Source organism: Phoca vitulina, unplaced genomic scaffold (genome assembly GCF_004348235.1).
Source record: "Phoca vitulina isolate PV1807 unplaced genomic scaffold, GSC_HSeal_1.0 scaffold28, whole genome shotgun sequence".
NCBI classification, from domain to species: Eukaryota; Metazoa; Chordata; class Mammalia; order Carnivora; family Phocidae; genus Phoca; species Phoca vitulina.
The window spans coordinates 24784147-24811930 of record NW_022589731.1 but is presented as its reverse complement, the minus strand read 5'-3'; the positions used below and the strand labels follow the sequence as shown (position 1 = coordinate 24811930).

Sequence of the window (27784 nt, the reverse complement as noted above, 5' to 3'; positions counted from 1 at the left end):
CCCGGAGCGCGCGGCGCTCCGTTCTGTCGGCTCCGGCTCCGAGTCTGCCCGTTTTGCCAGAAAAGGTTGTTTATGAAGTCTGTAGGTAAGTGTGGGGGTGCCTTTTGCACCTTCGGGAGGGAAGGCCGGGACGCCCAGCGCGGCAGGCTCGAGGCCCGCACGTGGTGCTGGGACTCCCTGGAGGACTGTCCGGGTGGCCCCACGCCTCCGCCCGGCAGCCCCTCCCGGCCACCAGAGCTGTCGCACCCCGGGTCCGGAGCAGTCGGCCAACTGGCGAAGCCCGCACACGCGCCACCCGTGAGGCCCACGGATTGCGCTCATCGATTTAAAGTGCTTCATCTGTGTTTTCCTTTTTTTTTTTAATTTTACTTATTTATTTGAGAGCGCGCGCGCTAGTGGGGGGAGGGGCAGAGGGAGAAACAGAAGCAGACTCCCCGCTGAGCAGGGAGCCCGACGCGGGGCTGGATCCCAGGACCCTGAGATCACACCTGAGCCGAGGCAGAGGCTTAACCGACTGAGCCACCCAGGCGCCTATCTGTGTTTTTGTCAAAAGAGGAGGGAAAGACCTGCCCTTGTCCGTCGAGGAAGCCGACTAGCGTTTGTGTCTGTGCGGTGCCGTTAGATACATTTTCAGTTTGTCCTTTAACTCACAACCCACCATTGTTTGTATTTGGTGCAGGGACAAAAATATCGGCATGTCCCTCTTATCATTTCACAAAATGAGTTTATGGTGGCTTCAAAACCGACAAATTCTAAAACTCATTTCGGAAAACTCAAAGGTATAGTAAGTGGTTAAGGAAGAGATATTAACATCATTCGAAATGTTTTGCCTCCTTTTAAAATATAGTTTATTCACAAATTTCTTTCTAAAACATTTAAAATTATGCCTCAAATCCATACTGAGGACAAAAAATTTAAAACTATACATCGATGAAAATGAAATACAAATATGAAAGTCCCCCAGGACCCCATCATCCCAGTCCCACCACTGATGGTAGCATGTGTCCCTGTAAAACTTTCTCCATAAACATATATGCCCATAGACGGTGTACTTCTGATGTTAACATCATGCGCGTGTTTTCATGTTCATGAATGTGTACGGGGTCCTCTCCTTAAATGGCTGCACATCGTCCCCTTGAATGGAAGTGCCCCAGTGCCTTTGTCCAGTCCCTCTGGAATGGGTGTGTATGTTCTTCTCATTCCTTCATCCGTTTTATCTACCTGCTATTACAAAAATTGCTGGATAACCATTCTTATACGTTTTTATAAAGTTTTCCAATTATTTTCATAAGAGAACATTCTACAAGTTGAACCGGTGGGACAGAGGGTACATTCTGGTTTTCTGCCCTCTAGAAAGTTGGTCCCAAGAGCCCACCTCCCTTCTCTTTCACCAAGAATAGGTAGAGCCTACTCTGTTCTTTCTTTAAACTTGGAACATTATGAACGTGCCCAAAAGTTGGCAGAAGAAACAGTACAAGGGACTCCTTCAACCGCGTTCATCTCTGGCAGTGCCCAGCCCGTGGCCAGCTCTGGCTACCCTCCTGCTCCGCACACTGGAAGCAGGTCCCAGATGTAATGTCAGTTCACCTGTAATTATTTCCGAGTGGCCCTCCCAGAGGCATTTAAAGAGCATAACCACAAAAGATTATTAGTCCTCAAAAAAACATTTACAATAATTCCTTCTATTATGAAATCTCAAGTCTCTGGTTAAATTCCTGCGTACTTTATCAATTTCATAAATGATTGATTTGGGTTTTTTATACGACTTATTTCGAATTGGGATCCAAATAAGGTCTACATATCTGATGGGCTGATGAGTTTTGTCTCTTCTGATCGAGGGTCTCCCACTTTTTTCCCCCTTGGACTGTATTTTCAAGAAGCTGGTTTGTTCGTAGAGTTTGTCAAGATTTTGCTAATCGTGTCTCTCTTGTGTTTTACCTAGTCCTCTGACCTCTGTATTTCCTATAAAGTGGTAGTTGATCAGAAAGCTTGATCAGATTTGATTTTGATTTTTTGGCAAAAGTTCTTTTTTGATCCTTGCCTTTCTGATCTTTGCTGCTGACATTGTTCTTTTCATCTGGGTATCCTGCATTCCGTTTCTGATACGTTTATTGGTCATGTGCATATCTTCTTTTATGAACTTCCTGTCTTTGCCCATTTTTCTATTGGGACCTGTATCTTTTTGTTATTTATTTTTAAGACTTCTTTATATATAAAGGCTAATAAGTCTGTTTTTCTCTCAAATACAAATATTTTTCCCACTTTATAATTTTTCACTTTCTTCTCAGTGATGCTTATGGTCCCCTTAGCTGCATGTAGGACTCTCCTGTCTGTCAGCCTCTTTTTCTCTGGTTTCTAGCTTGAGAATTACTCAAGAAGGGCCTTCCTTTCCCCCAAATTCTGTACAGTGTTTACATTGATATGTAATTATGCATCTTCAACTTTGCATGATTTTTATTTCATTCTTAACATTTAAAACTTTGCTCTACCTAAAAATTTTGGGGGGCAAAGGATGATATGTCTAGCTCGATTTCTTCCCCAGATATTAATCAGTTATTCTAACCACATTTTCCTCTACTGATTGTAAATTCCATTTCTACCATATATGGGATTGCTTCTGTGCTTTCTCTTCTGTTCTTTGATCTGTCATTCTCATCTGGTGGCTGTAGCACTGTGTGTGTGTGTACATGGGGGCGGGCGCATGCATGTATGTGGCTTTTTTATTAAAACATAACACATGCAGAAAAGTGAAAAGTCAGGGTCCAGGCCCAGTGCACATCCTCATGTGGACAGCCTACTTCTCCATCAGCCCCTGTTATTTCTCAGAATGCTCCTGGCTTTTTTCACACGCTTATTCGTGCAAATCAACCTCAGAATCATTTTATCAGATTTCAAAAATAAAAGCCACATAAGACATCGATTAGATTTCTGCTGAATTTACTGATTAATTGCAGGATAAGCAGTAGCTTTCCAGTCTTGAGACTTACCACTCAGAGACATGGAGTATTTTACCATGATAAATACTTTTTATGTATCTAAGGGCTTCCTTTTCTTTCTGTTTTTGGTTTTTTGTTTTGTTAGACAGGTCTTGCGCTTGTGGCTCAACCCTAGGTATCTTTTTTCCATTACATTTTCTGATTATAACTGTTTTACCAGATCATTTCCTGGAATATTGCTGTTTAAAACTGAACAGTGCATTTTTTCCCTCAAATGCAATGAGAAGGAAACTACTCTGTACTTAGTGACACTGTATGTCAGTGTACTGAATGGTCATTTTTAACAATCTAAAACCCTTTGAGGGAATAATTATCCTCACTCTACTATTAAGGACAGAGGCTTGTCCAAACTGAGCTTCTCCGACCCCAACAGCTGCCCCTCCAGACCCATGCTCCTCAAACTGCACATGGGTCTCAGGGGTAGGAGGGTCTTGTTAACATGGGGACACTAGGTCTGGGAGGGTCCCTGAAGTCTGCCTTTTTTTTTTTTTTAAGATTTATTTATTTACTTGAAAGAGCGAGAATGAGAGAGAGAGACAGAGTACATGAGAGGGGGGAGGGTTAGAGGGAGAAGCAGGCTCCTCACCGAGCAGGGAGCCCGATGCGGGACTTGACCCCGGGACTCCAGGATCATGACCTGAGCTGAAGGCAGTCGCTTAACCAACTGAGCCACCCAGGCGCGCTTAAGTCTGCCTTTTGATAAGCTCCCAGGAGATGCTGCCAACCACGTTCTGAATATCTGGGCGTCCCTGAGTCATTGAGGTTGTGAGAAAATGGGACCTTTGTGGAGGGGCGGGGAGCTCCCTTGTTCTATGTGGAAAGTACTTCCGATTTTCTGGAGAAATTTGAATAGTATATTTAGCCAGACGAGGCAGCCCTCAAACCCAGTACATGAAGTAGTGGTGTCTGGTGGATCGCAGGGCTGGGGTAGGTGCCTGCCTGGGACTCCCCTGCTTCTCCCATCACTGACCCTGTGCCTCGGTTTCCTCTTCTGGAAAAAGCAGTGAGCGATGGAATGATGCATTTGAGGTGCTTTGAACGGGGCCTGGCAGTAGTGACTGCGACTGCATACCTCTGCATGGGGCCTTGGAGCCCAGCGCCCTGGTCCCAGGATGTCAGTGACAGGGTGTAAAGCTGGGCCCTCTCTGCCTCTGACGTCGACCTTGACCCTGTGGTGAAGCCCCCTCCCCCACAGGGGCAGGCCGTGTGGAGAGCACCATTCCAGACGTCATCCTGGGGCCGCTGGCCTCTGCTCATGTCTAGTACTCGTGATTTCTGTGCACATTTTAAAGCACCTTTAGAAACTTCTGGCCCATCAGTTCCTTACAAATCCGTATGCATATCTGTTGAGGATTTCCGGCCAGCCATCACACAGGATCTCGTACTTCTGCAGCCTGGCAGGAAGGCAGGGCTGTCTGGCTCAGACTTAGCAGGGCTCAGCAGGGCGGGCGCTGAGTTGCTCCTCGGGGACAGACTTCCAGTTGGAGAAGATAAAACAGCTCTGGGGATGGGTGGAGTTACTGTTGTGCAACAGTGTGGGCATGTTTCCTGCCACAGACGGGGACGCTTAAAAATAGCACAATTTAAGTCCTGTGTATTTTACCACAATAAAAAAAACAAATCCAATCAAGGCTTACAACAACTCAGTCTTTTCCCTCTCTGTGAGAAATGGAAGCATTTCTTCCTCTCGTCTCCCGTGATCATCGGCTGTGGATGGTCCCGACACTAATCACTCATTCTCCAGTTCCCCTTCTTCCGCCAGCCACTGGAAACCCCGGAATAATTTGGGGACTCAGGCAAGCCCCCCCACCCCAGGTTCGATGGGCAGATGGTCAGAGAGAGTTGGGGATGAGTCTTCGATCCCCACGTTTGGGGATCTGGAGCCAGAGTGGGAAGTAGGTTGGATTCACTGAGCTGTTTCTGAGCAGCCCGGGCAGTGGGCTGCTCGGCAGCCGTGTACACGTTCCCTAACTGGAGGTGGCAGGTGACTGGGTCCCTCACTGACCGATGGGGGTGGAATGCAGAGTGTGCGTTTGTGCTCCCCACCTCCCCCGGACTCAGCAGGGGCTTCTGTCTGACCATCCCTTTGCTCCACTGTATTTTGGGCCTACCGTCTCCTTACAGAGGCACGGTCAGCTGTGAGCCGCCTCAGGGGGGATGCCTGTGCGAAATGCTCCCCACGGGGTAACTGCCACTTTTGAACCGTGCACGTGTGGCTCCCCGGATGCCCTCCCTGTCCTACTGGTGACAGTGCTCCCACTTCCAGCTTCCCGGTGGACGGGAGAGTCTGGGAGCTTTGGAGGCTGGGGAGCAGCCCTGGGAATGGCTTGCTCGGGTCAGTCAGGGTTAATTGTGCATTTACAAATACACAGTGACTTTTTAGCTGAAATTCAGGATAGACAAGATTTGGTTAGTGACATCTCAATTCACTTATGTGAAAATAATTACACAAATACAAACTTAAATCACATTTAGTTATGACCTTTATAAAAAAAAGAGTAAAATTATAGGAAAAGGTGGAACCATCAACCACAAATGTATATATCAATTAAAGTGATCTTTTTGGTCGTTCTTCTGGTGAAACCCACTTAGTCATGTTTCAGGAAAGCCAGTTGAGTGACGAGCTAAATCTTTTAATTTTCAAAAACATTCTTGACAAGCCTCTTAATAACTAATTTGAATTAGCAAAAGAAATCTCACCTCAGGGCTCATAAATGCCTTTGCCAGTCCCTGAAAGTTGTCGATCGTGAAAAATGACCTGTGGCCGTTTGCGCGTCTCCTTTGGAGACGTGTCTGTTCAAGTCCTTAGTCCATTTGCAAATTGAGTTATTAGCTTTGTGCTGTTGAGTGAAGTACTGGAGTCCCTTACTTATCTTTGAAATTAGCCTCTTATCAGATGGGCGGTGCGCAAACCTTTCCCACCCTCCTGCAGGATGCCTTTCTGCTGTGCCGGGGCTTCCTCTGCTGGGCAGAAGCTGTTTAGGTTCACGTGCTCCCACTGTCGATATTTTCTCCCATTGCCGGTGCGCTCGGTGTCCTACCCACACCATGTGATGTCATCCCCAGAGTCAGTGTCCCGGTGCTTTCCTGGTGTTCTCCTCTGGAAGTTCAAGTTTCAGGCCTTACCTTTGGGTTTCCAGTCCATGTGGAGTGGATTTTTGTGTGTGATGTAAGATAGGGCTGCACTTTCATTCTTCTGACCGTGGTTTCCAGTCCCCTGAGCACCGTTTGTTGAAGAGACTTCCCCGTTGTGTGTTCTCGACGCCTCTGGTGAAGGCCCCTTGACCGTATATGTGTTTGTTTCTGGCTCTCTGTTCTGCCCCACGGGTCTCCTTGTCTGTCTGTATGCCGGGGCATACTTTCTTGGTGCCTGTGGCTTTGTAATGTATTTCGAAGTCAGAAAGTGGGATGCCTTCAATGGGCACGTGAGAAGGTGCTGCACGTCACTCATCATCAGGGAAATGCAAACCCAAACCACGATGAGATCTCACCTCACGCCTGCTGGGATGGCCGTTCATAAAACAACAGAAGACAATGAGTGCTGGTGAGGATGTGGAGCCACCTGGAGCCCTCGTGGACTGTGGCTGGGGACGCGAACGTGTGGCTGCTGTGGAGAACAGTACAGAGGGTTCTCAAAAAGTTAAAAATAGAGCTGCCACATGACCTGACAGCTCCACTTCTGGGTATATGCCCAAAAGAGTTGAAAGTGGGATCCAAAGTGATATTTGCACTCCCACATTCATAGCAGTATGACTCACAAGACATGGAAACAGTCCTAATGTCCATCAACAGATACATGGATAGAGAAAATGTGGTCCATACACACAGTGGAATATTATTCAGCCTTAAAAAAGAAGGAGATCCTGCATTATCTGACAGCCGGGAAGAAGCTGGAAGACATTATGCTGAGTGAAACGAGCCAGTCACCGAGGGACAAATACTGCACGATTCCACTTAAGGGAGGCGTCTACAATAGACTCCGGGAAGCAAACGGTAAAATGGTGCTTGGACATGAGGAGCTGTTGCTCAGCGTGTTCAGCTCCAGCTGCGCAAGATGGATACACTGGGGAGCTCTGCTCCCAATGGCGTACCTCTAGCCAATAATACGTGTTGCACACTTAGACATCTGAAAGACTAGAGCTCATGTTAAGTATTCTTACCACAATAAAAATTTAACCCCCCCTGCAAAACAAAAAACTGACCGGTCACTGCAGCAGCACTCTGGAGAGAGGGTTGTGCTCGCTCTCTCCGTCTTTCCCTTTAGATCCAGACACTGCTGCTGCTCCGGGAGGGTCCTCTGTTCCCTGGTCACCGCTGGAGGGTTTTCTCCCACTCCCCAGGGGCCAGCAGCTTCTCCCTGAGGTTAGGGCAGCACCCTAACAACAGAAGAGGGGGAGACTTCTCACAAAGACCCTTTGTCTCCCCAGATGGTTCCACTTACAGCACGGTTTCACTGGCATCCCGGGTAATTGATAGATGCACTGGAGACCTGTGGTCCCAGAGTTCAGGCTGCAGAGAAGCCCACGTTGGCTGCCGCCCCATCTAGACTGTAGAGTCCCACAGCTGGCCGTGTGTCCCCTCAATCCTCACGTCCCACAGCAAAGTCCTGACACAAGTGGAAAGGCTCCCACCAGGCCCCAACGTGCTCCAGGCCTCATTCTAGAAAACACCTCCCTGGACATAGAGGCTAGACCCGGAAGATCTGACTCAGTGTCCCCGAAAACCCCAAGAATAGCAGTTGTGGCCTCCACAACCTCCAGAAGTCCCACAGCAGCTGAGCAGTGTTTACAAGCTGTCTTGGTCTGCACCAGTCCAAGAACCTTTGGGTCTTAACAAGAAGTGACATTTTGAAGCAATTCGTATAAATTGTAAAATCGTATGATCTGCCCCCAGATGTGGTATTCGGATATGGTGGCAAATGTTTATTACACAAATGATCTCCACCAATATCTGACTGGCATTTTAGCAAACATGCTTGGAAAACGTTCTTAGGACATGTATTCTTTCCTCAAAATTAGTGCAAGAATTGTCAAACACTCCACTGATACTTAATTTATCTATGAGGCTGTTGGGACTCCTCTGATCCTCAGGTGTCCTGGTCTAAACTCCTACTTCAATCCTGTATTCTTGTAGGAATACTCGTAATATGGGAATAGGCGGTGGTATCTAGGATTACACCGGCCTGATGAGACCGTGCAGACCGGAGGCCAGGCCTGGGGCGTGGGCGCTTAGTCACTTCCTCTGGGGCATTTTCTCCTTCCACTGCCTGTCCTGGGGAAGCCCTGGATGTCAGGGGGCTGTGGCAGTACTCCTGCCTCCCGCCGGGGCTCAGACCCAATGACTGACCTGGGTGGGGTCCACAGACCCCTGCTCCCTCACCGTCAGGTGCTCAGACTGCAGAGCAGGTGCCCGAGCTCTGGGTGGGATCAGGCCCCGACCTCTTCTGCAGCTGCTTTGCCCCGGCTTCTCCCATCTTGCCCCTACTCGCACAGGTTTCTCCCAAGGGGCCTGTCCACGCTCCCTGGCACAAGTGCCCCTGCCTTGGGCTCCTTCCCAGTGGACCTGGCCGGAGGTCAGGACAGAGCAAGTTCTGGTGGGTGGGAAGGATGCTGTCGGCCGGGCAACGAGAGGGTGGACAGCAGGGGACAAGCGCTTGTGATTGAAGGAACCTCAGCTGCTGCTGTCATGATTAACTTAATTTAAAAATCTAACACAAATATAACCCAGTGCTAACACTTAATTCTGGTGAGAACGTGCATGTGTGTGACGCACTGTATTTTTCTTTTGTCTTTTTGTATTTCTTAAGATGTTCTTTCACAAATTAACTTTGAATAAGGAGCGCATTGGCTTCGTAGTACAACCCAAGGTCTGCAATGAGAGCTGCGCCTGGCTCTGTCCATGCAAGTCCTAGATGCTTTGCACAGAGCAGCTCAGGGAGTCCCCGCACAGTCCCCTGAGACAGGAAGGGTCATCCGCTCTGGAGACAGGGAGGCCAGGTGTCTGGCTGAGGCCACGGCGCAGGTCGGTGCTGAGGGCAGGGCTTGCCCCCTGGCTGAGGGGCTCTGAAGCTCCTGTTCACACAGTTTTGCTTGCCGCATGCTCTCTGTATTGAAAACAGTCTCTTAGAGTAATTTTTAAAATGGAATCTGAGTGCTAACTCATGTTTCTTTGGTAGCTTATTTGAACTTAATTCAGATGTCCCCTATGTTATTTGAGGTAGAAAATGTCATGTGTTGATTTTCAAGTTTCTTTAAAACATGTTACAAAGCTTTACTAGGATTGCATTTTTCTTTTCCATAGTTTGCCTTTATTTTGTGGGTGAACTGACTTTTATGTTTCAACGATGATGACAAGGTCACCGTGCTGTTGCCCCCATATCCAGTCACACTGACTCAGCCATCTGCCTAGGATGGCCCCCACCCTGTCTACACAGGTCCTCCTCCCAGACGCCCGGAGGGGGGGCTGCTGGTAGCTCTGTTAACCTCCTATGGCCCTGAGGCAGGTGCTCTCATCCATTTTGGAGATGAGGAAGTGGGTCCTAAAACCGAATGGTGTAGCTGAGCGAGGTTTGCACTGGGCTTGAAGGGGAGGCAGGGAGGGTGCATCACAGGGAGGATGCCAGGGCTGGGAAGAGCTCCCTGGCACCCATACAGGTTTGGGGCGCATCTGCAGGGTCAGTTTGAAGTGATTTTAATGACCTTTGAAAGCTTCAGGAGCTCAGGCCACCATGACGCCTGCCATGTGCTTGGCCAGTCGGGCTCTGTGAGGTGTGTGAGGGTCCTGAGGAGTTGGGAGCACCACTGAGCGTCCCCTTCCTGCTCCTGGGCCCTGTGACCACAGATTCCAGAGGTCCGTCTTTCCCAGCTCAGAGTCCACCACCTACCACCTGGTTCTGAACCGCCCTGAGTGTCTCCTCTGTCTTGATGACTCTCTCCTGGGTGAGAGCCTCATGTGCAGGCTGAGAAAGCACAGAACGCCTACCATGAGATTTGAACTCACCCCTAATTTTATCACCGATAGTCCCTAAGTGTTGCTATGTTTGTCTCTTTCTCAGCTTTGGTCCTGAGCAAAGTCCTCAAAGTCTAAAAACCCAGACTCATCCCAGCCGAGGGAATGATCTCCCTCCCAGAATTGGAAATGGCACATACTGCATGTGGCCTGAGGAAGACTTGTCACTCTGGCAGCAAAAACCCCAAACAAACAAGGCCGACTGCTAAGTCAGAAACTGTCTTGGGGGCGCCTGGGTGGCTCAGCTGGCTGAGCACCCGACTCTTGGTTTCAGTTCAGGTCATGATCTTGGGGTCATGGGATTGAGCCCTGCATTGGGCTCTGCTGGGAGTCCTCCTGAGATGCTCTCTTGCCCTCTGCCCCTTCCCTGCTCATGTTTGCTCTCTCTCTCTCTCTCAAATGAATGGATAAATCTTAAAAAAAAAAGAAAGAAAGAAAGAAAGAAAGAAAGAAAGAAAGAAAGAAAGAAAGAAAGAAAGAAAGAAAGAAAGAAAAAAAAAAAGAAACTGTCTTTGGCCGTAGCGTGAGCCGGGATGCCTCTGCAGGTTCCCTGCCCAGACCCGCCTGCATGACAGTGGGGTGCCTGAGCATCTTCCAGGAGCTGGGGAATAGCAGCTCCCTGGGCAGGGCCCCTGACCCCAATGTGGGGAGATCTGGACCTGCCCGCTGTGTTGCACACCAAGCTCGGGGAGTCACTGCCCGGCCTGGAGGGCACGCTCAGCACAAGGGAAAGAAACAAGCAGCAAAGACAGAACACAGTGTGGAGGAAAGGGAGCTTCCACCCGCTGGGCTTCCTGCCCCACTGGCCACTGGCGGGTGGGGCCAGGGCGGGAGCACAGCCATTCCAGCCCTGACCTAGCCCCATTGTCCTACGGCGTTGAGACAAATCATGTTGCACTGGAGGGGAGGACCAGAAAGCCAGCCACCAGCCTTGAGCACAAACTCCTCTGGGCTTCTAAGGCAACAAGAAGGACAGTCTGATGTATATCCCCATGGTTGGGAGGAAGGAAGCGTGCTTGTTCTTTAGGAAAAACTGCCTTATTTCCATGGAGCTAAATCAGAAAAAATACTTCCAGTGGATCTTTATGTAAATTACATTGATGGGGGGTGGGGAACATCCCTGACTTGGGGCACCAGAGGCCAAGGCCAGGGTGTTGTAATCTGAATGCATGAAGGCATGTCTCCAGGAGCCAGGTTGATGTGGCCACCGTGTCGGCGATCTCAGCTGATGCAGGGACAGGAGTTAGAGGAAGTGGGTCTCTCTCTCTCCATTCCCTTTGCCTTCCCCCAGCTTTGTGGCGATCTGCTGCCTTTGCAGTGGGGGTGCCTGGCTGTCTGGGCTGCTCACTGAGGGGAGGTCAAGGTCCTTGAGGAAGACTACAGGTTGCAGAGCTGTGGGCCCTGCTGGGGCACTAAGGCAGTCTTTGGAAGGGCTGGGCTCCTGGAGGCCCCGGGTCGCCCCCAGGCCTGGCTGCTTCCCCATCATGCACCCAGGCCCTTCATGCCTTGACAGACCCTCAGACATCCTGAGCGGACACTCGGGATGAGCAAGAGCCGACTGCCTTTATTCCATATGCAATAGTAAGGACGCTAACAAAATAGCAGTAGTGAGCTCTTAGGTGCAAGCAGGACTTCTCTGGCACATCGCCTTGATGGCTCCTGATCCCCACGATGACACCACAGGCCCGTCCCAGCCTTGTCCCCACTTTACAGATGAGAACAGCAAGCCAGAGAAGCTGCGGGATGCACGCACTGGCTGTTCCCGGCGCCCACCTGGATCTCAGCCGGAGTCTGGGCCGACTTCAGAGGCGCATGGCGACAAGCCAGGTGGCCATCCTCTGTGCAGGCACCTGGGTAAGGACGCGCGGGCCTTTCCTGGTGATCAGAAAGCTGTAGTGCGTGTTGTTTAGAATGCAGAGCGTTAAGGTGTACAGACACACAGCTGAGCGGGGTCTCACATGGCCCTCCTCCCCCCGCCCCTGCAAAGGGAAGGGGACGCCCCCGGGAGATGGAACTGCCTCTCAGGGAGACCTTAGGCCCCACGCAGTGCACCTCGGGGCCATTGTTTCAAGCTCACGAGAGGGGCTGGAGCAGGTGGGGCCTGGCGCCTCCAGAAACACGGCCGGCCCCCGGCAGGGGGGCTGGCAGCGGGCACCACCCGTGGCTCACACGGAGATGGCAGCTGTACATATTTAAGAGGAGCATGGCCGGCTTCCTATCTGAAGGATGTTTCCCCGGAGAGACCACCACCATTTGATCTATTTTTGATTAAAATGTAAAAATTAAAAATTAAATCAAATGGTAATAGAACTCCTTGGGGAAAACACACTTCGGTTATGAAGTATTCCCCACAGTAACCTTGAGACTCTTACAGCAGCATTGTCTCATCCGTAGGTGGTCTTTTTATGACACACATAATTAAAATGAATTGCAGTGAGAACCACCAAATGCCTCCTTCAGAGGTGTGGACTGCGGGCTGGCGCTTCTGGAACAGGTGCGGTCGGGGAGGCACCAGGCGGACGGGACAGATGGGGCTGCCCAGCCAGGACGGGACCCTTCCCCCTGCCCATCCCCAGTGCCGCCTCATCCCGCCCACATTGGCCAAGGATCTCACCTGCTTCTCCTGCCCAAACAGCCGATGCGCATTTCGAGTCATGTCACCCAAGTAGGCGCAACTGGATTTCCTAGGAAAATGTGTTTGCAGAATCCAATATGCAGCTTATTTGTATCAGGCTACTTTGTCAGTCTGCCTTGGAAATGGGAAAGCACCTTTGAGAGGTAGAGGGTGGCTGCCTTGAATTTGCATTCCCGACCCCGCGGCTGACGGATACGCGGCACTCTGGTTTGAAGGGATGTGACCTTCTGAGGTCGTGACTTCATCTCCATTAGCGTGGGGTGTGACTGGACATGCCGTGGCTGCCTAATGACAATTTCTGGTCTGCATTCATTTTTTGAAACCTCTGCTTTGGATGAAAATGCCACAGAATAACAGCATTTCCTCCCTAAAGATCTTTTTTTTTTTTTTAAGATTTTATTTATTTATTTGACAGAGAGACAGCGAGAGAGGGAACACAAGCAGGGGGAGTGGGAGAGGGAGAAGCAGGCTTCCCACAAGAGCAGGGAGCCCGACGCGGGGCTCGATCCCAGGACCCTGGGATCATGACCTGAGCCGAAGGCAGACGCTTAACGACTGAGCCACCCAGGTGCCCCTAAAGGTCTTAAGCTTTAGACAGCTACCAGCGACGCTGTGCCATGGTTTCTAGGCAAACAAACATGCAGGGGTGCCAGGCCCAGAGGTGCCGATCCAGGGTCGGGGGCACAGGGCCTGTGCCGGCCCCATCTCAGAGCACACTCAGGTGGGGCCCCCACCTTTCTGATTACCTGCTGGTGTCAGCCTGCTGATATGTGACACATGGTGATTTTCCTTTCTGTTCTCAAAAGTTGTGGCAGCCAGTGACAGGCGTAATGATTTGTGATGGAAGTGCTCTGATGAGCATGCAGCACAAGCCCCGGGCAGGACAGAAGAAGCCCACCTCAGAACCTGCCCTGCTGGGAAGCACCTTCAGGGTCCCCAGTGGCCAGGCCTGGCCCGAGGATCAAGCTGGTCCCTGCCCTCCAGGGAAACCCAACTCCCTGGGTCGGGTCCAAAACTTTCTTCAGGGGTGGGTCTTATTCACCTCCACGGGCCTGCGGGCCCTGGCCGTGGCTCTGTGGGAGCCATCATCACAGCGAGTGTGACCATCTCCCACCAAGCTCAAGGTCCTGAGGGGAGAGAGCTGCAGGTAAGAGCTGGGTGCCTGGAGTCTGCAGGCTGAGAGGTGCCGCTCACGGGAGGCCCTGGGAGCTCTGCCCCTCACATGGCTGATGTGCCGTTGGGTGCTACGGACTGCGAGGGCCTGCTGGGTTGGGTGCCCGTGAGCCCCAACCCTCAGAGTTTCAAATCTATCATGTGCAAACTAAAAAACTGCCCACCATCTACAAGCTGCAAGCGGGTCCTCCCTGCAGGAGGCTGAGCTCTGCACTGCCCTGGGGCGTCAGTCCTTCCTTTTGGTTTAAGCAGTGGGTGGACAGATGCCCTGGTTATGAAGAGGGAGGGCTCAAGCAGCTCGTAGTTCAGAGGCAAGGAGATGCGGGGTCTTCGGGACGATCACAAGTCTCAGCTGCTCAGGGACCCAGAAAGCAAAGGGCAACACAGGGGCAGGGGGCTTTCTCCCACATGCACATGGGACCCAGCACATGTTATAAATGACATCTTTTTAAAAATCTGTTTTCCAGTGGTATTTTCCGTGGCTGGTATTTGGGAGGAGTTTTAGATCTTTATAGATGTGTTTGATCTGGCCGGCTGGTACACCTTCTTGTTCATTTTTAATACTTTCTTTTTTTTTTTAATTTTTTATTCATTTGACACACAGAGACACAGCGAGAGAGGGAAAACAAGCAGGGGGGATGGGAGAGGGAGAAGCAGGCTTCCCATTGAGCAGGGAGCCCGATGCAGGGCCTCTGGGATCATGACCTGAGCCGAAGGCAGACGTTTAACAACTGAGCCACCCAGGCGCCCCCCGTTTTTAATATTTTAACAAATTAATTCTCCTGGATTTTCTAAGAATACCAACATGTTTATAATGATAACTGATTTTGGTTTAAGTATATTGGCCCCTCAACTCCCTTGTTTATTTATTTTTATTTTTTACTATTGGCAGGTGCTTTCAAAAACTTTGTGTTGTGGGAGATTCAAACCTGCTTACATGTAGAACCGGAGACTGGGCTCCCCTGTGCATCGTCCAGCTTCATCAAGTGCTGACTCAGCCCGTCTTGCTGCTTCTCTCTCTGTGAGGACTTCTGTCCTGGGGTAGATGAAGCAAAACCAAGGCCTTGTTTTATGTCATCCTAAAGACTCCAGCATGTATCTTTAGCAGGTGAGGATATCTTGGCCGCACTTTTAACTTCCCTACATCTCACAAAACAGTGACTCCCTCGTATCATCTGACACCATTCACACTCACTTTTCCTCCAGGTGATGAGGTCGGCCCTCCTTCCTTCCTAGACCTTCTTCCGTGGCTGGTTTCCTGCCTGTCACACCAGTTAGACGTAGGCTCTCTACGTCTGGTTGGAGTGATGAAGATGCGTGTGCCTCTGAATAGTTATGGGTCTGAGAAGGCAGGAGCAGATACAGAACAGAGTGGATTTCAGGCATCCGGGGTGAGGGGGCAGCACAGCTGTGGGGAGAGCGGAGGGGCCGGTGCTGAAGGAGTCTCCGTGCTGAGGGGCTGGTTTGCGTGGCTTGGGCAGCTCCAAGGAGAAGCGCCAAGAGGCTCCAAGGCTTCAGCCTGAAACACACCAGCCCTGAGACACACAGGGCCAAGACTGTTCTAGAAAACGGAGAGTAAAATGGATCACAGAGTTGCTTCTGAAAAAATGAGCTGAAGAAAGCACTTACCCATTTATAAACTCTTCTAAGAATGTAGATTCAATCCAAGTAGCAGAGTTTTTGTTTTCTAATATATTTCCTTGGTCAGTTAACATAGTTCCATCCAGACTGCTCTGAGTGGCTAACACTTGCAGAATGATTTTTCCATCGACCTGGTGACCACGCAGTGTCTGACTTAGCACAAACCCTGGTCCGGCCCTGAAACTCAGTGCCTGTCTCATGTCTTCCCCCACCCCACCCCGTACCCGGTGCTCTGTCTCATGTCTTCCCCCACCCCACCCCGTACCCGGATGCCCACAACACTCTGCTGGTGGGGGGTGTGTATGTGTGTGTGTGTGTGTGTATATGTATATGCATGTGAGTGTGCATCAGTGCAGATCTGGCTCATCATTTTAAGAGGAACAATAATTCTCATAGCCAGTATACTATTGAGAGACACTGAGGTTACTTTTGAATTTTGCCTATGGCAAAAAAGCTAAAATTCATAGGCTAGAGTATGCAACTCTAATCTAGATAGTTTACTATAAAATTAGCAAGAATTTTTTAAAAGCATAATACTTAGTGCTGGTGAAGATGTGGAAAAGGCACTCAGTCACTCTTGGTAGCTGTAAACGGTGTTACGATCATTTTGGATGACAATTTGGCAAATTCTATTAATACGTAAAATGCTCCTGCTCTTTGGTTAATTTGTGGCTTTCCTGGGAAGTGAGTCTATGTATAGATTTGTGCCCAAAGGTGCCTTTTGAGCCTTGCTCCCCAGACCTCCGAAAGGACCTCCTGAGCCCAGACTCCATATGTGGAAACTCTGGCGTCCCGAGAGGCTTCAGCATGTGGAGGCGTGTGTGCTCGGAGGTGAGAGCACTGGCATGTAGGGGTTTGCTGCTTCGCATTCTGTCTCCAGCACAGCTTCTCCCGGGCAAGACGTCAGCTCAGGAGCGCTGTCTCTTTCCAAGTGAAACCGGTGTCGCAGACTGCCCTGCAGGGGTCAGAAGGAGGTGATGCCGTTTGGGACCGTGCAGCACCTCCTGCCCACCTCAGAGGTCTGGGGGTGGCCATGGGGTCCTCACCAAGGCTTCGCATCCTTTTGTATGTTGGCTCCTGCCCAGGAGTGTTCCCCTGAGTAAGGGGCCCTGCGCAGTTCCCCAAAGCCCTCCTAGCCCTCAGTGCCCCCCAGACGCTGGGCCTCCTGCTTCACCACAGTGGCCTCTGCATTCTTTTCCTTTGAGTAAGGTGCAGGGTGGGGCAGGGCAGGGGAGAATCACCAGAGGCTTTTATTGCTGTCTCACTTCTCTTTGGAAGAATAAGAATTGTGAGAATTTGACACCACTACTTGGTGTCCGTGAACCAAATGACCCACTGCCTCAGCTGCTTTGCCAAAGGAGCCTTGGCATGGCCTTCACCTTGGAGAGAGTCAAATGTTCACACGTGCCTTGCACGGCAGACAAGCAGATGTTAGGATGCAGTTATGGGAGTTCTGTGGGCTGCTTGGCAAGCCACTGGCTGGCACAGGGGCATCTCTAGCCCAATAGGGAGTGGGGTCTGGGGCCCCTGACCCCAGGCCTGCTGATGCTGCTGGCAGCCAGATTTCCCAGCATTCCCTTGAAGAGGTGGCCCCCAGGCTCAGACTGCTCCAACCGCAGCTCCTGGCATCCCCACGGATACGTCCACTCTCATAATCATCCCAGGAGAAGGGAGAGGGGCAGAGGATGGGGGTTCCTTCCTGGAGCACCCTCACAGCCTACCATTGGCTTTGGAGCCAGCGTCCCCCAGTAGGCCAGTTTGTTATCCCAAACCTCGTGCCCTCGATGCTGTGTACTTTGCCACATCTGTCACTGGATCATGCCATTAGCTCTCCGGGGACAGCAATTCATGGTCATCCCAAGTGCCTGCACCCAAACAAAATAGTGTATGAGAAGCCATGAGGTTTCTTAGAGGTAAAGAGGCATCCTTATCGTCCGCGGTTTACGAATGAGACAACAGGCCCAGGTTGTAAGCTGCCTTGAGGGCTCAGCCATATGGGACAGAGCAGCACTGGTCAGGGCTTCTGTCTCCATTCCTGGCTACTAGGTGACCGACTCTCCCAATCTGTCTGTGACTGAGGGTCTCCCGGGACACATGGTTTTCGGTGCTAACATGGGGACATTCCAGGTAAACTGGCGGCAGTTACTCACTGTGCCCAGCCTCTCCCAGGCTTCTCCTGGGTCCTCCCTGCCAGCTGGGACCCTGTCTCCGAGCTCAGAACCCCACGGTTCATGCCTTTCTTCCAGGTTGCCTCACCCGCCTCCTCCCCCTGTGGAGGCCTATCACGGGAGAGCACACACAGTTGATGCTCAGTGGTTGTGTCCCAAGGAGCACTGAATGGGTGGCGGGCAGGGCCTGCAGATGATAGTCAGGAGGGCAGCCTAGTGCCAACCTCGTGAACTGGGCAGTCTGAGGCCAGGGCGGGGGGCAGGGAGGGACTGGGGCTGCGGCTGGGCACCCTCCAGGCCCTGGACCTCGCCCATACCTCCCGACTGCCCTGGCTGGTCTTTGTATCCCATCATTTAAATTGAACAAATGCTAATTAAGAAAATAATCCCCCTGAATCATTTTCCTCCCAGCCTACATGCCTGTGTCCAGAGGCCAAGTCTGGAGGAAATGTTAACACAGGCTAATGAAGACCTTGACTGTGACTCGAAGGACTACCCTGCTGGGGCAGAATCCTGGGCAGGAGATGGCAGCCAGCAGATGCATGCTCCTGACTGACTTAGAACAGAAGTGGGGGCCTGTGGCGAAAGTCGAGGGGTCGGGGGGATCTTTCCTAGACCTGTTATTCTCTAGTGAATGTATTTCTCTTCCCGTGACCACATGCAACTGAGGATTTATCCGCAATCAACAAATGAGAAGTTCTGAGCCAGAAACCCGAGTCCGTGCTGGTCCTCCACCTGGGGCGCTCCCGCCACCCGCTGGCCCAGACATCTGGGGACCCATGCCGTCCTGCTCTGCCCATACCTGCTGGAAGCCGGGACCGCATGTTTCTCCCTGTCACCAAAGAATTAAAGACAACATCTCGGGTAGGAAGCTATTGTGGAGGGTGGAAGTTTCTGGCCAGGCAAATAAATTGGATTTAAGTATATTACAGTCATAATCTTTTTCTGCCTCTCTCCAGACGGTCTCTGTACATGGAGAAATGAGAATGTATTCGCAGACAAAGCGTGACCTGAGGGAGAAGCCTGCCGGAATCTGGATTTTCAATAACATAAGACAATAAAGCTTAGACTTCTAACCTGCTGCAATATGGTCAGAGTATAAAGAGCTTAGCTCCTAATAAAAGGGCAGGGCTTCCCCTCATATCTGAAGATCCGGACCCCCCAGAAGGACACTTCATAAAGATCGTAACGGGTTAGCCTGGATCACACAGACACGAGGCCTTGTTGACCGATTGTCTGACAGTTGTCACCTATGGATCTGATATTAATAAGTCCCGTGTTGATTTCCTCAGGGTATTTTTGTCCCTGTAATTGCACATCTTCCTGTTGTGACCCTACACTGGGTGGCATGTTGCATGCACGTTGCACCCTTTTTTCTGGGGTTTGCCCACTGTGATATGGCACCTCCCTGAGTGGGGGGATGAACTAGCAGCAGCTGGACAGTGGCAAGGGCAAGCTCGTAGAATACAGGACAGAGCCACCTGAGCCACCTGCTTCTCCCTGGGAGCTCGAGTACTCTGACACCTTCCACAGGAGGAGAGCGGGTGAAATTCAGTATCGTCAGCCATCCTTCTGTGAATTTGTTTGCCTCTCAGAGACTTTGCCAGGGGATTAATGGGTTGCCAGGTGGTTCCCCTGACAGCGTAATTGAGGCAAAGTACGTGAATCTACTGCATGAATATAATTGCATGAATGAAGCTGAGGGACAGTAGTGGAGCTTGGTTAAAAATCTCTGACACATAAAATGCCACTGAGCCTGCAACAGAGAAGTGGAGAATTGGACCAGCCAGCAGCCCCTCTGGCTGTGCATCCTCTCCCATGGTGCCGATGGCATTGCCCTGACTCCTGCCCCCTTCCGTTTCCACCCAGACTTTCTGGTGGCCCCAAGGCAGGTCCATGCCATGCTCTGCAGTATCATCTGCACTTTAAAATGACATTGAGGCCAAGTATTCCAGAACATTTCAATTCTGTTCACTCCAGGTGCTGCTTTATTCCCCTGGCTGCACCTCAGAAGAGCCCACCCCTCTCATGTGGGACACATCTCTGCAGAAGTTTTCATTTCTGGGGTGTACCCAGTGGGGAGAGGCAAGTGTGGGATGCTGGATGCTCTAGGACAGGACTGTAGACTCTGCTAGGCTCCTTCCTTCTCTGGGAACCCTGCCCTGGTCCACGTGGAGAAGGACGACAAAGGAAAGCACCTACTGAGGTAAGGCACGTACCTGTGTGCGGCCATGCCGTACTCTGGGAACTCAGGACACCTTCTGTAGTGATTTACACCAATCAGGGAGCCATGTCTGTTTCTCCCTTTGATTGTTAAATCAAGGACCATTGAAAATGTGGCATATTCACAGCAACACACAGCCATGGGGAGGCTGATGATGAGAAAGGGGCCACCCCTCAGGTAAAGTGCTGGATAGGGTGTCAGAGGGGCTTGGAGAGGAAACTGCCCACCTCAGGGCCAGGCTCTTGGGGCTGCCGGGAGCTGGTGCTGAGCCACAGACCAGGCCCACAAAAACCATCTGGTGCCCTCCATCCAGTATGGGAACTGCCCCTACAGATGCTTATGGTCCTGTGACAGGAGGTCCCGGGGTCTGTGGGTGGTGCCCATGACCTATTGATCTTGGAAGACCAGAGCCCAAGACCCAAAGTGGGTTCCTGGTCAGACAGGCCTGATGTTGGAGGTTGGTATCAGACATGCTGCTCACTAGCTCCATGACTGTATCTTCCTGAGCCTCAGGTTTCTCATCAGAATATGATAATGACATGGGTGCCATTGAGTTTATCAACTGAATTAATCACAGCCTTTTAAGAGAGGGTGGTCCTCAGCTTTTACAGGGCATTGTTACAGGATTAATTGTTTTCCTCCCAAATTCATATGTTGGAGTCCTAACCTCCAGTACCTCTGAATATGACTATATTTGGAGATAGAGTCTTTAAAGGTAATTAAGGGTAAATGAGGTCATAGGGTGGGCCCTAATCCAATGTAACTGTTGTCCTTATAAGAATAGGAGATCAGGACACGGCACAGAGGGAAAACTGTGAAGAGACAGGGAAACAATGGCCATCTACATACCAAGGAGAGAGGCCTCAGGAGAAACCAAATGTGCTGACACCTTGATTTTGGACTTCTACAGTCCACAACTGTGAGAAAATAGATTTCTGTTGTTTAAGCTACATAGTATGTGGTATTTTGTTATTGTATCCTGGGCAAACTGATGAAGACAGGTTTGCTCACAGCTGCCTCTGCCCTTAGCCCAGAGAGAGTTGGCCTTTTATTCCTGCTCAGAGGCCTCTGAGCTTTGTGACAGGTGGGCAAAATACTGGTGTGTTAGAAACAAGCATAAGGGAAACTCCTATGGACCTAGCCCTCTTGTAAATAAAATCTACAAACTGTGGACCAAAACAAACAACCAAACAAAAAACAGCTCTACCCAAGTCTCTGGTCAGCCCCTAAACTACGCATGCTTTTAGGCAGATTCAGAGCAGTTAAAATAAAAGCAGATCTGAACTATGATTTGACCTGACATGAAAGAGAGTTTGCAGTTTAAGTTCGGTCAAAACAAAAACAAAAACAAAACAAAAATATCAACGTTCTCTGGAGGATGAAAACAGCTTACTAAAACAAAAAATCAACATTCTCTAGAGGATTAAAACAACCCAGAATCTCTGCACCATAACATTCCCAATACACAACATTCCAGGATACAATCTAAACTTGCTTAAAAATGTGATCCAGACTCAAGAGAAAAGTCAGTCAACTGAGAACAATCCTAGATGGTCTCAAGATGTTGGAATTAAGAAGACAAGGATTTTTAAGGAGCTATTATAATTGTATTAGATGAAATAAAATATGCTGGCAGTGAAAGAAGAGAGAAGAAATCTCAGCTAAGAAATAGAAATTATGAGAAAAATCAAATAGAAATTCTAGAACTGAAAAAATGTAATCGCTAAAACTAAAAATTCAGTGGATTGGCTTATTACTAGAATGGAGACCACAGATGAAAGAGTCAGCAGACTTGAATATAAAAAGTATCAATGTCCAATCTGAAGAAGAGAGAGAAAATAGATTGGAAATAATGAACAGAGTGTCAGGAAAACTTATCAGAAGGTCTAATATATGTGCAATTTGCGTCCCAAGTGAAGCAACAGAGATTGTAGCCGAAAAAGGATCTAAAGATATAGAGGCCAAGAAATTTCCTAAATTTGGTGAACACATAAATTTGAGTTTCAAAAGCTCAGTGAACCCTAAGCAGGATAAATATATATAAAACCACATCTAAGCCTCCTAATCAAACTGCTGAAAATCCAAAGAAAGAGAAAACCTTTAAGGTAGTCAGAAAAAAACTACACACATTGTACCTGGAGGAAGATGATTTGGAAATACAGCAGACTTCCCATCCAAAACTATGGAGGCCAAAAGGCATTGGAACAACATCTCCAAAATGCTTACAGAAAAACCTGCCCACCTAGGATTCTATAATCAGGGACAGTATCCTTCAAAAATGAAAATATTTTCAGATTAAAGAACACATAGAAAATGTGTTGCTATTCCTGAGAAATGCTAAAAGAAGTACTTGAAGGGAGGTGATAACAGTTGGAAATTCAGTTTTTAAGGGATTAGTGAAGAGTATCAAAACTGGGAAATATGTGAATAAACATAAAAGACTTCAAAAATCTTAATTTCTTTAAAATACATAAGGCTGTTTAAAACAAAAAGTTACAACATTGTCTTCTGGAGTTTATTATGTATGTGGATATCATACCCATGACAACTATAGCATGAAGGACTGGGGAGCAAATGGACCTATACAGTTATAAGTTTTCTACATTTTACATATATTAGAACAGTATCAACTCTAAGTAGATTGAAAAGCTAAAGTTGTATATTATGGATATTTTAATCCCTAAGCAACCACTAATAGTGTAATGTAAAGAGATATAGCTAAAACACAGTAGATTAATTAAAATGGAATTTTAAACAATATTCAAATAATCCAGAAGAAAGAAAATGAGGAACAGAGGAACATGAAACAGAGAGAACAAACAGAAAACAAATAATAAATTAGCATACCTAAATCCAACCATATCACAAATTACATTAAATATTAGTGAACTGAGTATGCCATTTACAAGGCTCAGATTGTCAGAATGGATTTTGAAAAGCAAAACCCACATCTTATACTCATTAGGAGGCTACAGTAAGAAAAAGAACAGAAAATAACATGTGTTGGCAAAGGTGTGGAGAAATCAGTGGGAATATAAAATAGTACAGCTGGTATATAAGCCAGTATGGCAATTCCTCAAAAATTAAAAAATAAAATTACCATATGATCCAACAATTACATTTCTGAGAACATACCCAAAAGAAAAAGCAAGCAAAAAGAAAGCACAGACATGAAGAGACATTTGTACATACATCTGTTCATTAAAGGACTATTCACAGTAGCCAAAACATGGCAGCAACCCAGATGTCCATCTGTGGATGAACAGATACAGAAAATGTGGTAAATCCATACAATGGAATATTATCCTTAAAAGGAAGGAAATTCTGAAGCAGGCTACAATATGTATGAACCTCAAAGACATCACGCCAAGTGAAGTAAGCCAGCCAGTCACAAAAGACAAATACTGGATGATTCCACTTATGTGAGTTACCTAGAATAGTCAAACTCATAGAGATGAAAGTAAAATGGTAGTTTCAAGGGGTTGGAAGTAGTGGTGGGGGTGGAGAAATAGGAGTTGTGTAGTGGGTATAGAATTTCAGTTTTGCAAGACGAAAACATTCTGGAGATTGGTTGCAGAACAATGCGGATATATTTAGCACTACTGAACTGTATACTTAAAAAGTAATTTACACTTAAAAATGGTAATGGTACATTTAAGATGGTAAATTTTATGTTATGTATATTTTACCACAATTAAAAGTAAAAATTAAAAATAGCAAGACCCAGCTGAAGTAGTTATTTTAAATATATTACTTTAAAATCGTTATTTTAAATATGAAAACCCAGATAGGCTGAGCATAAATACATGGAAAAAAGGTATATCATGCAACCAGTAAGCATAAGAACACTGGAATGGCTACATTAATATCAGACAAAATAGACCTCCAGACAAAGAGCATTAAGAGATAAAGAGGGACATTTCATAGTGATAAAAGGGTCAATTCATCAGGAAAACATAATTATAAATGTATATGTACCTAATAAGTAAAAATTCTATAATCTTAGAGACTTTAACAGCCATTTCTCAGCACTTGATAGAAATAGAGAAATAATTTCATTTAAAATATGGGTGATATGAGAACATTATCAGCTACCTTGATCTAATTGATATTTCTACCATACCTGCAACTTCAGAATACATGGTATGTTCTGGAAGATGGATGACCACACACTGGACCACATAACAAGTCTTACTAAATTTAAGGAACTGAATTAATGCAGAGGATGTACACTGACAAGTATGAAGTGAGATTAGGTATCAAGAGCAGGAAGATATCTAGGAAAACCCCTGTGGTAAACAGAGTGATGTATAAACCCACCACCCCAAGTTGTCCATGTCCTAATTCCTGGAACCCATGAATACATTAGGTTACGTGAAAAGAGAAATTCAGATTACAGATGGAATTACGGTTGCTAATCTGCTGATTTTAGGATAGGGAGATGATCCTGGATTGTCTGAGTGGGCCTGGTATCCTTACCAAGGTCCTGCTAAGTAGAAAAGGGAAGCTGAAAAGGAAGTCAGAGTGATGTGATGTGAAGAGGACTCAATCTGCCTTTGCTGGCCTTGAGGATGGAGGAAGGAGGCCACGGCCAAGGATCACGGGCAGTCTGGAGCAACCAGAGAAGACACACACATGGATTCTCCCCTAGAGCCTCTGGAAAGGAGCCCAGCCCTGCAGATATACTTTGACTGTCATCCACTGAGACCCACATTGGCCTTCTGACTTACAGAACTGTACGATAGTTTGGGTTGTTTTAAGCCACTAAGTTGTGGTCATTTATTACAATGGCAATAGAAAACTAAAAAAATCCTTGATTTCAATTCACCAGGGTTGTTGCAATAATTGGACTTAATTAAAATAAAAATTAAGGAGGTTATAAAATAAAGGGAGGTCTGGCTTGGAGGAGAGCTGAATCTGTGTCCTTTTGGGCCTTCCTGCCCCAACCCTGGATGGGTGTGGAGACAGTGTCCATACTGTTCACTGCGGACTGGACAAGCAACCCCCACACCCACTCTAGTGCATTGAATAGTGTTCCCCTAAAAATTCATTTGCACTCAGAACCTCAGAATTCAGCCTTATTTGGAAATAAGGTCTTTGCAGATGTAATCAAGGATCAAGACGAGATCCAACTGGATCAAGGCAGGCTCTAAGTGCAAGGAGAGGGTTGTTATCAGACCCAGGTGGGGACTCAGACAGAGAAGACCATCTGAAGATGGAGACAGAGTTTGGAGGGAAGAATCTGCAAATACAGGACGCCAAGGACTGTGGGCAGCCGCCAGAAGCTGGGAGGGAGTCGTAAAGTGACGGAAGGAACCAACCCTACCGACACCTTGGTTTTGGACTTCTGGCCTCAGAGCTGTAAGAGGGTCCATTTCTCTTGGTTTAAGTCACCCAGTTGGTGACAGCCTGTTGCGGCAGCTCCAGGTCACTAATACGCCCAGAGTGTCGGTCCCTGGAACCATTACAACCAGAAGCAGGTGCTCAAAGGCTCCAGGGAGCACCTGGTGAAAGGACCGGCTGACAGGAGTTGGGCCCCAGGAATCAGACCTGCTTCCTTCTTGTGCTCCTCTGGATTCATTCTGCCCCCGTGAGACTCCTGAGGCACGAGGGGTCTCCCCTCACCTCCTGGGCGCTGGCCCAGGCCCTGAGAGCTGCTCCTCCTGGGGCCTCACACCTGCTGTGATAAATACGGCTGCACCCCCTCAGAGCCCTGCAGTCACCCAGGCCTTGGGACGTGGCCGTGTGGCCTCTGGGCCCACGCCCTGGCTGGCAAAGACTTGCCCAGAACCCGCGTCTCCCTCCGGCCGGGTGGTGTGTCTGGGGGCGTTGGAGGGCGATGTCGGCAGGCTGCAGAGCTGCCCCTCGGCAGGGCTGACCGGCCTGCGTGCCCGGCGCGTGGCCCCCACTCACAGCACAGCCAGGCGAGGCTGCGGCGCCCAGCGGGGCTGGGAGGGCCTGCCCGAGGAAGGAGTTCCTGGCATGTCAGCCGGGAGGGAGAGTCCCAGTCTTCGCTTCGGGGTCGTTGTTTCGGTTTCTTGTCAAGGCGGACAATGGCATGTGAGCAGGGCAGAGTGCCTGAAGTGGAGGAGACAGCTGTCATCGCGAAAATGCAGTTGTTCTCAGGACCCTGAGTCCGGGGTGCGTGGGCGTCCCCCTGACTCGGGACCCTCGGGGTCTGGGAGCCATCACTGAGTGCTCAGTCCTTGCGCTCTGCCGCTCTGAAGCACAGGCTGTGAGCTGTGTTTGGCCAAAGTTGCGCCCCCAGCTGGTTGCTCACAGAGGGCTCTGCTCCCTGGAGCACCTTGGGCCTGGGTTCCTGGCCACGGGCACCTGTTCCTACTCAGTGGTTTCAGGATTCATGGGACCTTCTTTGTGGCCAACAAGCATCAGAAGTGGGGAAGGCCCCAGGCACTGTTCTCAGTGCCCAGGAGGTTGGAAGGAAAGGTGGGGGGCCCAGTGGATCTCACACCCAGTCCAGGCTCCCTGGGTCACCTGCCCAGGCCCAACAGGCCTATTTCTCATTGTTGCCCCACAAGGAAATGCTTGCATGCTGCTGACTGCCGAGTCCCTGCTCCTTTTGTATATTTCAATATGCAGAAAGAGGTTTTTATTGCCTTAATGGGGTGTCTAAATTGCCTGCTCCACCTCTTGCTGCAACAGCCAGCGCTGGGGCTCTGATCCAAACCTGAACAGTGGGATCGATCGTTTGTGCAAATTTTTGGGAGCTGTGAGAGGAAAACATTTCAAATTAGGGAGAACATTCCAGTGATTGGGAGCGCTTGGAATCCCCAGCTTACCAACACAGCCATTCCTAAGTGCATTTTAAAAGAGAGGAAAAAATCTCCTCTGCACATCCCTTGGAATTGCCCAGTGGAGAACACGCTGCTGAGGACTGTGGACATGTCCCAGATGCTTTGGGAGAAGGGCTTGAGGAGCTCCGAGGTCAGCACCATCTGTGCAGCATTGTCCAAGCAGTGTGCGGTGAGGAAGCCCCGACCAGGCTCTGGACACAGCACGGTGTCCCCCACGCCAAAGACGTCACAGCAGCTTCCCAGTGCGAACCGGCGCCGCTAACTCCGAGCCCCCCCCTTCCCGGAACGGGAGCTTGAGGAGCCAGGCACCTGTAAATGCGAAAGGCTCATCCTCACAGCTTTGCGGTGGCTCCTGACAATGTCCGTGGAGACCACTGCCCTGGAGACATGGATTCCGAAACCCTTGTGTCTGTCTCGGAACATGGCAGCGTTCTGATCAAGGAGTCGATTTGAAAAATTGAATTTTAAAAACCAGTAAGGAAGATCAGGGGTGCTTGCCGTATATTTGTCTGCTAGGGCGGCTGAATGAAGTACCACCCACCGGAGGTCTTCAACAGGAATTTATCTTCTCCCAGTCCTGGAGGCTAGAAGCCCGAGATCAAGGTGTCGGCGGAGTTGGTTCTTCTCTCCTTGCTTTGCAGATGGTCGTGTGTCCGCCGTGTCCTCGCGTAGTCTGTGCTCCGTGCACACGCGTCCCTACTGTCTCTCTTGTAAGGACTCCAGTCCTACTGACCACCTAGAACCTCAGTCACCCCATCTCTAAAGACAGCCCCATGAGGGCTTGGCCTTTGCCCTGGGCAATATAAGGGGGCCACATTTCCATCCATAGCACACTCTTGAATTCCGGGCTTGAATTTCGGTTACGGTTTGTGCTTTGGTTTGGTCACAGGTCCCTAGAAGAGAGCCTTCCTCCATCACTCCATGACAGGGCGCGGAACCGACGAGCCCATTCTGAGGCTGCCTACATGCCGGCCCATCTTTGATCCTCACAGCACCTTGCAAGCCCGGCGGTGAGCTCCTGTTCACAGAGGGCAGCACCAGGGGGCAGGGAGCAAGGCCGTTTGCTGGCACTGGCTAGTCGTGCCAGGCCTGGAGACAACAGACGGATAGAAAAGACCATGAAC

General features: G+C 49.3%; 1 long non-coding RNA gene across 2 annotated transcripts; it reads left to right on the top strand.

The window, feature by feature from the left end:
- Positions 1–27784, top strand: LOC116644085. 2 transcript variants are annotated; one of them, XR_004301696.1, is made up of 6 exons: positions 1–85; positions 14705–14920; positions 18291–18485; positions 18581–18711; positions 19602–19827; positions 27550–27784. It is a non-coding gene; the product is annotated as an uncharacterized LOC116644085 (long non-coding RNA). The 2 variants fall into 2 exon arrangements; XR_004301695.1 differs by lacking the exon at positions 27550–27784 and adding an exon at positions 20625–20746.